The sequence below is a fragment of the Hoplias malabaricus genome, chromosome 1 (assembly GCF_029633855.1).
Source record: "Hoplias malabaricus isolate fHopMal1 chromosome 1, fHopMal1.hap1, whole genome shotgun sequence".
Taxonomy (NCBI): domain Eukaryota; kingdom Metazoa; phylum Chordata; class Actinopteri; order Characiformes; family Erythrinidae; genus Hoplias; species Hoplias malabaricus.
In genome coordinates, this window is record NC_089800.1 from 65,268,924 (window position 1) to 65,279,703 (window position 10,780).

Consider the following 10,780-nt stretch of genomic DNA (forward strand, 5'->3'; position numbering starts at 1 on the left):
GGTAGGGGGAATGGAGTCTGAATGGACCCTGTTCCGGACTTCTATCGTGGAAGCGGCTGCATATAGCTGTAGTCAAAAGCTTGTCTGTGCCTGTTATGGCGGCAACCCAAGGACCCGTTGGTGGACACCAGAGGTGATGGAAGCTGTCAAGCGAAAGGAGGAGGCTTTTCAGGCTTGGCTGGCTCGGGGAACTACCGATTCTGCGAATGAATACCGGCAGGTGAAAAAGGCTGCAGCTTTGGTAGTTGTTGAAGCAAAATCCAGAGCATGGGAGCAGTTTGGAGAGGCCATGGAGAATGACTTCCAGGCAGCCTAAAAGAGGTTCTGGAAAACACTCTGACAGCTCAGGACAAGGAGGGGGGCACTGTCCAAGCTGTGCTCAGCAAGAAACACTGAACTCGACTGAGCGTATTGTTGGGCATTGGAAGGACCACTTTGAGGAACTCCTCAACACAAGAGGCATGCCTCCTGTGCATGAGGTTGGGCCAGAAGTGTCTGGGGTGTCGGTTTCCATTTCCTTGGCTGAAGTCACTGAGGTGGTGAAAAAGCAGGAGTGAATGAGATTCACCCAGAGTTACTGAAGGCACTCGATACTGTGTGGCTGTCTTGGATGACGGTGCCTTTGGATTGGCAAACAGAGGTGGTGGTTTCCTTTTTTTTTTTTTTTTTTTTTTTTTGTGTGCCAATTATTGTGGCATCACAATTCTCAGCCTCCCTGGGAAAGTCTATGCCAAGTTGCTGGAAAGGAGAATCAGTCCAATAGTCAAACCTAGGAATTTGGAGAAACATTGCGGATTTCATCCTGGCCGTGGAACTATGGACCAGCTCTTTACTTTTTCACAGATGATTGAGGGGGTGTGGGAATTTGCTACACCACTCTACACATGCGTTGTGGATTTGGAGAAAGCATATGACCGTGTTCCCCAAGAGATTCTGTGGGTGGTGCTCCAGGAGTATAGGGTGCCAGGGTCGCTCCTGCGAGCCGTACAGTCCTTATACTCTCAGAGTTTGAGTTGTGTTTGCATCTTTGGCAGTAAGTCAGGCTTGTTCAGTGTGGGCATTGGACTCTGTCAGGGCTGTGCCTTGTCTCCACTCCTGTTCCTGATATTCATGGACAGGGTGGCAAGGCGTAGCCTGGGACAGTAAGGCTTTCATCGAGGGGCTCGGGAGGTGGCATCTCTGCTTTTTGCAGATGATGTTGTTCTTGTGTTCTTCACAGAGGCCTCCAGAGTTAACTTGAGCAGTTTGCAGTTGAGCGTGAAGCGGTTGGTATGCGGATCAGCACCTCCAAGTCTGAAGCCATGGTTATCTCCCAGAAACAGATGACATGCTCCTTTCAGGTAGGGAGTGAGAAATAACACCAAGTGAAGGAGTTCAAGTATCTTAGGTTCTTGTTCACGAGTGATGGGAAGAGGGATAGTGTGATTGACCGTAGGTTAGGTTCAGTGTTCGCAGTAATGCAGTCACTATACCGGACCGTTTTGGTGAAGAGAGAGCTGCCATAAAGCAAAGCTCTCAATTTACGGGTCAGTCTACGTATCCACTCTCACCTATGGTCATGAGCTCTGAGTAATGACCTTAAGAACGAGATCGCGGATACAAGCAGCCGAAATGAGCTTTGTCCTCTCTTTGTACTCTCCTTGATTGGGTGAGGAGCTCAGTGACTAGGGAGGAGCTTGGAGTAGAGTCGCTGCTCCTTTGCAAGGAGTCAGTTGAGGTGGTTCAGGCATCTAATGAGGATGCCTCCTGGACGCCTCCCACTGGAGGTATACCAGGCACGTCCAACTGGAAGGAAGCCCCGGGGTAGATCCAGGTCACGCTGGAGGGATTATATCTCCCAGCTGGCCTGGGAACGCCTGGGGATCCCCCCAGTAGGAACTGGTGGATGTTGCAAGGAACAGAGACGTCTGGGCTTCTTTGCTCGCCTTGTTGCCACCGCAACCCTGAAATGGACAAGCGGAAAAGATGATGATGATGAGTAAAACAGTGCCTCAGGAATATAAGAAATACTATAATGTGTATTGCACTATATATGATTAGAGAGAACAGCAAAACCCAGACATCAGCTTCTGCAAATTTGAGTAGCATGTGTCAGATACAGAGTGTGTTTACAAGCACTTAATGTCCTGACTGCAAAATAATTGAGGTTTTGCGAGTTAGACAGTGGGAAATCTCCCATTAGGGATTATAGGAGCCTGGCAATAATATAATTTCTACTTTGCAACAGCCAATGGTATCAAGGCAAGGCATGACAAACTTCCTGCTGTGGTTTTTGTAAACATGGATCCACTTTTCTCTATTGCTGCTGAGCTTTTTTAAGCAAGCATCTGTTCTTGGATGCATCATGTGTCCCTTCTTTACAGACAGAGGCCCGAGATGCTGCACACATGTTTGTAGTAAAGACTGTTGGTATCGGGTGATACTTAATGAATTTTCAGATAGAGAATGGTGAGAAAACTTCAGAATGTGTGACAGAGATGGCTCTACACTCTGACCAATTAGACTGAGAAATCTGAAAGAAATGAGTACGGGGCATGAGTATACATGCACTGAGAAATCAAATTACTGAGCTAAAATCCAGAAATTGGATTTCTAGACTTTACTCCTATCTCAGAAATCAGCGTATGTAGTTTATATGACCACTGGAATGATCAGATTAAGATGGGAATTCTTAGTGCATGTAAATGCACTCACCGTCTCCCCTGCCCCTCCCTTTCTGCCACCCTGTGGATGAGCACGCACACCCACTATGGATGAGCACGAACACCCCCTGCGGATGATCACGTGAGCCACTTTGTTTGTTTCCCATTTACAGATTCAACAGAATGGTGAGCTAGCAAACTGTGAGGAAACATTTGCTAAAATGGATTGAAGTCATATACCACACCATTCTTTAATTATTTATTTTTAAATACCAGTCACTTTGTCATTACATAAGAATTCTTTCTGGTTTTAAAACCTTTAAAGCAAAATGAGGGTTTAAATGTTTTAAAACTAATGTTCGTATACATTTAAATTAACATTTAATGCTAAAATATTCAACTAGGTTGTCATTTGGGATCCCCACATCCCCAAATAGCAAATGTAGAGAACTAGGAGAGCAGTGACACAGGAGTAAAATTAAAAAATAATAAATAAATAAATATATATATATATATATATATATATATATATATATATATATATATATACACACACACACACACACACACACACACACACACACACACACACACACACACACACACACACACACACACACACACACACACACACACACACACACACACACACACACACACAGTAGTAGGGGCAGCAAGCACACACGCACACACACAAAATAACATGCAGCTATCCCAATATTCTGGGAGCAATTGTGGGTTAGGTGTCCCAACCTTCCAATCCCAAGCTGACTTTTCCAACATTGAAGACCACAGCCCAAACCCACCTACACACACACACACTAGCAGAGCTCCACTAATGTGTCATCATGTCTGTGTATACTGCATCTGTTCATCTACTGATCATATTAATCTAAAATTAAACACATCATCAGAGATGCAACTATACATTATTTCTAATCTGGAATAATGTGATATGTTTCCATGAATATACACCTATTAATTACACATAAGTAATACATAATACATACATAAAAATGAACAAGAAAAATAAAAGAGGCAGAGAGAGAGAGGAGGTATAGAGCTAGAGGTAGGAGAGAGAGAGAGAGAGAGAGAAAGAAAGTTCTCTTGATGGTTGTATTGATTGGGGCAAGAGATTAATGATAAAACTGCAGACACTGGCTATATTTAGAGTCATATGACACTTGCCTTTAAGTGGGACACGTGCGTGTGTGTGTGTGTGTGTGTGCTTGCTGCCCCTACTACTGTGTGTGTGTGTGTGTGTGTGTGTGTGAGAGAGAGAGAGAGAGAGAGAAGATTAGACACGTTAGCTTTTTTTGTGAATCCTCAGGGATTAAGAGGTGAATGTAATAGCCTCACAGGAAAGTGTACACACACAAACATCCTTTATTACATCACAGGTCTCACAGTAATTTTCCATCAGATTGTCACTCAATCAATCAATCAAATTTTAATTATACAGTGCTTTTTACAACTGATATCACAAAGCAGCTTTACAGAATCAAGAAATCATAGTATGCATTATCTCTATGGTAAAGCACAAAGTGAATCGCAATGCTCTGCAGCAGCTCCACATGAGTGGACTAATGAAGCTCCATGCAATACCTTTGGGAATGACTGAAGTGGGAGGACTACTCATCCAACACCAGTGTCTGACCATACTAATATTGGCTGAATGCCAACAATTCCTAACAGCAATGTTCCAGCACCAAAACACATCTCTAAAGAGCAGAGACTGTTACTACAACAAACAGAAACAGAGTTAACCTGGACAATGTTTTCAAAATGTGCAGCTCTATTATCATACCATCTCTAAACACAACAAATATGAACAAACAAAAACAGTGTCAACCCAATATTTTAATAAAGGAAGCCACACGTGACCACCCCCCATCACACAAACTGTCGTGTGTGATCTAATCCAGTTGAATTTCCTGTCTAAATAGAGACACTCCCTTTTCCTCTTCAGTTCCTTCGAACTGAAAACATACCCCGCCCCCCTTCTCTCTCTCTCTACCTGGGCTTGGCCTCAAGACAATGACGCACTATTCATTCGTCTCATTCTTGCCTGGGTGATATGAGACGAGACAAAAGTGTGACTCAATCAGTGTGTATAATCTAAAGCCTTGGTACTGGACTTTGGGGCAGTGAAACTGTGTTTTACACCATCATGACTCTCCCTCAAATACCTCTGAGAGGAGCTGGAGTGGTGTTTGTGATACGAACCACGCGTCTCCATGTCTACAACAAAAATATATTATTTTATTTCCTTTTCACACCCACCAGTGAAATCCACAATTTAAATGTTTTTATAATTATGAACCATGATTGACGGAGGGGGTGGTATTACTCTGCCTTGCAAGTACTTCTCAGTCATTAATAAAACATACATTAAAACTAAAACACTCTCAGGCATAAGGCAATATACATTTCATGTAATATCACCACCAAGGTCAACAACTCTGACATCAGCCTCAGACGAATGAGGTTTAATTCAGTTTTATCACTATACTGAGCTTTTGAACCTTTAGTGGAATTTAGTCAAGTGCCTTTCATAGCTCACATAATTTCACACATGAAACAGAAAGGAGAAACATGTGGACTGGTTCCACGAGTGTGTGCTCGCTTTGAGACCATCATCCCAGAAAAATAAAAGTGAAAGTAAAGTAGATCACTGTCAAGTTATACAACCTGTTTAACCTAATTCTAAATTCCATCACTAACACAGTTAAGTTCATGCATTTCTGTATAAACTGCACCTAGAAAAACATACAGTTTCACCTGACGTAAATAACAACCACAAACAACCATCTGCTTCTAACCACATGGTTTATGATCAACTTATGGCCCACATGTGAATTCTAATAATAGAGAGTGAAATATTCCAGCAAATATTTAAAAATTACAAAAATAAATAAATAAATAAATCATAAAAAACTAAAATTGTCCAGACCTATATCATGAAAAAAACGCATGTATGTTGTGTAAGTGCAAGGAACGCATAGGTCAAACATAAACAGAGCAAAAACAGACACAATGAGCACAGAAAACAAAAAAATAAATAAATAAATAAAACAGTACTCTGTACATATGGCAAAAATGAGAGCAGAGAATAAAGAGAACCAAGTAAAAAAAAGGAAGAGCTTCTGCTCACTAGCTTCCCAATCTTGTGCACTCCTGTTGGAGTGAACTGTGGTTCACTGTCAATTAAAGGTACAGCTGCTGACACCAGTTAGGCTGTGGTTATTGATCCTTGTGGTACTTTGTAATGTACTCTAAGTTAGCCTGACTTCACATAACAAAATATATAGACCTCAGACCAAAATAAGCAAGAACATGAGCTCAAGTTGGGCCTTGAACCCACCGGCATATTGTCAAAGGTATTAATATGAAACACAATATAGAAAATGGACTTTAAACCACGATGGAATGTTCCATCTCCCATTATCTATTTTTACATGTACCCATTTTATTCAAATGTGATCTTTCCCCCTGGAACAGAGTTACATGTTGTAGTGGTTAAAATCTTCCCCTTTGAAATGGGGCAAACCCTTCAAGAGCCTTATATATCAGAAGCAGCTCTGCATGTCTGTGGTGATATTAGAGAAGCAGTACAGTGCTGCAGCATTTGCAGCTGGACTTCAGTTAAATTTAGGGCATCATATGCCTTCAGAACAATTCCACAATCATATATATTCATCCACTCAACTCTTCTTATTCCAATTTAGCTTCTAATTCAGCAGGTTTTTGTTCAAAACCTCCGATTCCACCTTTAAAGTTGGAGAAGCACCAGGGCCAGAATGCAAATTTACTAGCTAAGTAATGAGACATTAGGGTACTACTAGTGAGTTTTAGGCTTGTTATGAACTAACCGGTCATTAAACTAAAGATTATCTAAATTAAAGATAATAAGTTTTAAAGTTTTACAGTTTTAAAGCAGAAAATACTGACATTTGTGGGTTTGACGGGTCACTTGCACAGCCATTTTGCCATTAATTAACAAGGCATTCATAACACTACTTTTGAAGTGTGCCTCTAAAAAACCTCAGTTTAAAAGGGCCTAGGGCCTACTCCTCTAATCACAACAAGAATTGAAGCACCCTAACCCTAGGCAAAACAGGGGTAGGGCTAAGTGGTAAGGACAAGGGGTGAAATGGGATTAACTCAAAGTGTCAAAGTGCACTGAGCCATAAACAGAGAAGTAACCTGTGATTTCTGCTGTGGCAAAGCACATGGAGGAAATTATCATGTACTGACCTCAAAATTAAATTTATTTTAATGAAGGAAACAAATTAAATTGGGTCAGGGTTGAGTTATACACATTGTTTACAGAGTAGAAGAAAATCTTCCCAATGCTGCCACCATGGAAGAAAATGAAAATGGCTACTTTGAGCATGCAGCTGGATTAAATTAGCATTCTGTCTCAAACAACCCCATATTCCCTACATAGTGCACTATGTAAGTCTTGAAGTTCCAATATACTGTGAATTATAACAAATTCTAAGTCCCTGTATCATCCCTGTCTGAAAAAACCTTGTGTCCATTTTGTGTACCCTTTTTTCAACATAATCTGAAAATGCAGTTCACAGTTAAAGCGTGTGAATTTTATGAAAAAGGACCCTACAGCAATTGTCCTAAAGTGCTTAAAGGAGTAATTATTTCAACTCTTACTCAAAGTAAGGAATGTGAGTTAAGTGAATATTTCTTACCTTAACAATATGAAGTATTGTATTCATACGATACATTTTTACGTACGATAAGTTTTTTATTAGCTGAATAAATTAATTTGTGATGTACTGCACCTGTCCTCTGGTCTGATGACAATAATGCAGATGTCCCTTCAAACCTCAAGAGCTGCAATTATTGCAAAGTTGTTTTAAGCATGAGTCCTGTTCTCCTTCTTAAATACATACTTTAGAATAAAATTAAGCTGGACTCATTAAAATCTTAGGAAAGTTCATTTTTGTAACATTTCTCTTAAGAATAATAAGAGCATTTGGTTTTAAAGTTCTTAAATATTATTCTCAGCCTTACTATTACTTTACACTTGTCTTACATTATAAGTGTTTATAAGTGTTTACAACAGTTTACAAATTAAACTTTCATTACACCCAACTACAATTCAGAAATGTGTCTGCACAACTGAACAGCTCTAAAGCAGTTTGACAAAGAGCATTCATTGTAAAGAACTAATTAAGCACATCATTTTAAGCAGTTTAACAGCTGTTCATAATATTTACATGTTAAAGTTAGCATCTGTGCTAACTGGATAACATTTAATGTAGATATGAAACGTGCCTTCCACACAGACTAGAACTGCAATAATAAACACTAAAAATCTGTATCAGTTATTGTAAATGTGCCAATAAGCTTCTACAACAGATATAGAAGTATACAACCTTTAATCTAAAGAGTGAACTGAAAGTGGCTGGTGTGTTCAGCGGTTATACACACACCTGCTGCAGAAGGGCCAGCCTGATGTTTACCAGACACTGCCCTTACACACTTCCATAGTTTTAAATGTTACAATGAACAGTTATAATTTAATACAATGCTAGCCAGCTAATGGGAACACTTTACTCTATAATACAAGTGGCGAAGACGTATTAAGGAAATAACTTTTAAAATTTATTGCAGGTAGAATTTCTGTGTGGTAATCACTATTTGTACCACACAAGTTTCCTTCATCAACCACCACATTTGAACCTGCTCAGTCTACAGTCTTAAAATAGCCCACAAAATTTTTTAAATATAAACAGACCAGTAGAAATACATTTTTTAATCTACTGTAAAATTACAGATGCTATTTACATTACCAAAAAAAACCCTGACAAATAAATGAGTGACTTTAGAAAATAAGTATCATATAGTAGAATACAGGAGAACTTTACTTTTTTTAACCAGGAAAAACAAACAAATTTAAACATCAGCTATTAACATTAGCAGCTCCCAAAATATTAATTTGAGATATTGTCAAAACGTTTTACTCACTTCAATTGTTGGACGAATGCTTTTAAATATATTCAATGACACATTTTCTTGAAGCGTCGTGTTTCAAGACTTTCTGTGACACATTTCTGTCTAATATTAAACCAAGACATTTGTGTGAAAAACACTCTACAGTGGGAGGGGGCAGAACAAGAGGCACTCTACATGAGACAGAAGACAAATATGAGTGTTGGGGAAGATTCAAGTCAATACTATCCCCCAGTACAAGTGCACCACCAGGAAAGCATCATGCTCACTAATTTGCATGCTACAACATGGCAGTTATAATTTGATATGGAGACGTCATCTATGTTTATAGTAAAGTTGCAGTCCTGTGTACTTCAAATATTCACTAGCAGTTATGTCCAGTGATCCAGGTATACACTGCTCCAGTAAAGACAGTGTATAACCTGATGTAAAAACAACCAAGCACAACTATCTTCTACCAGTTACTTGTGGTTTATGACAAACTTATGAGCCACATATGGGTCTTAATACTTTATGAAGGCAAAAAGGCCAAGCAAGCTGTAATTGTAATAGTTTGGAAGGTAAAATACACCAGAGAATGTTTAGAAATAAATAAAAACTACTGAAAATATCCTTATTTATATCAAAAATGAGAATGGTGTGTGGTGACGGTTAAATGCATGTCAGAAGGAAACCTGCAAAAACAGCTAATTTTAACGCCATGGTTTCTGTGGTGTCAAAAACATCATTTACATATATCCACCCATTAAGCCTATGGTCAAGTTTTAAACCTTTTAAAATCTTTCAGGGCATACCGTCCTTAAATGGAAACTAAGCTTCAAAAGTAAGTTAAATTGTGTATAGACAAACACAGCAGTTTTAAACAACTTTCCTAAATATATGTGGTTATGCTTTGGTGTGAAGGGTTTTAATGCTCCTCTAAGCCAATCAGAAACTCAACTAAGTCTTATGTACTTTTAGAATTTTTTCCTACTTTACTACATTTTATTTAATTCACAGTTAAAAGGTTGGTGAGAAATGAGTTAGACGCAGTTATGCGAGTGTAAAACCATAGTTACTTTACTTTTAATGAAAAATGTAGGTCAAAATGCAAGGATTTAACGGCCAAAAATGCATAATTATATTCTATTATAACAGTTATCCATAAATCTATAAATACAATAATAAGGCACTTATATTGAGCCAATAACTAAAATAACTGTAGAAGCCATGACCTGCGGAGTGCACTAGAAGGGGGCAAGTAGACATGTGGGACGCAGCCCGAGACTGTGGTGTATAACGTTAACGTGTAAACACAAGCTAACAGTTACAGTATGTTTAGTAACAACATTCAAACAAATATGGAGGGAAAGAAACAGACATGAGAACAACAGCACAGAACGTTGTCCTTGGGTTCTGCCTCAATCACACATAGAGCTAAAACGACTATCTACTTACTGGAATACTCCTTTTCCCGTTCTACCTTAAATAGCTACAGCACTAGTTCTATCCAGGCGTTCACCTTTTAAGATGGAACCGAAATTTCAATTTGGAAATTAAATGAAAGAGAAGGTTAATTTCACTGACCGTGTTTTAAGTGTTGTTATATTCCACTGGAGACTTGTAGCTCGATTCGTGGCGTATAAACTGTAAAAACTGTCAAACAGCGCCCTATATCGTCTCCAAAGGAACGGGACCTTTAACATAAACGCGTATGATCCATGAGCGCGATTTTCCCGTAATCCTTCCGCTGTTTGTCTTGAGTTAATCCCGTGTCGATGTGCTTCGTGTTTACTGAGATTTTCTGAAGGCTGAACAGTTCACAGAGGAGGAGGGAGATCCCGACTCTTCCCACAACACCCTGCGGTCTGTTATGCAAATATAACACCGCCCCTCGCTCCCTCCTCCTGACCAATCAAAAAACTGGCTTCCGTTCTGTTACTCAGGTCCACGTCACCGGTCCGTTTGACAGATTTATACCTTTCGTGTCCAAGTGGACGATGATGAGAAAACAGTGGAATAATAGATAACGATTAGGAAGAATAAAATTAATATTTACTCAATGACTGAATAAATATCAATATTACCCTTCTCCCCTCATCAGTCCCTTCATCACAATAGTTTGACCCTTAATCGTTTAAGTTAATAGAAATGTGATTTTTTTCTGCATTATGAGAAATTTC

At 39.3% G+C, this 10,780-nt stretch overlaps 1 protein-coding gene across 1 annotated transcript in view; it reads right to left on the minus strand.

Annotated features, from left to right (window-relative positions):
* The window catches only part of sgms1a (sphingomyelin synthase 1a), a 30,280-nt gene extending 19,791 nt beyond the window's left edge, over positions 1-10,489 (minus strand). Inside the window, exon 1 of the mRNA XM_066670782.1 lies at positions 10,185-10,489. The gene's annotated coding sequence lies outside the window, so the exon portion shown is untranslated. The remainder of the gene's footprint in view (positions 1-10,184) is intronic.
* Between the last annotated feature and the right edge of the window lie 291 nt (positions 10,490-10,780).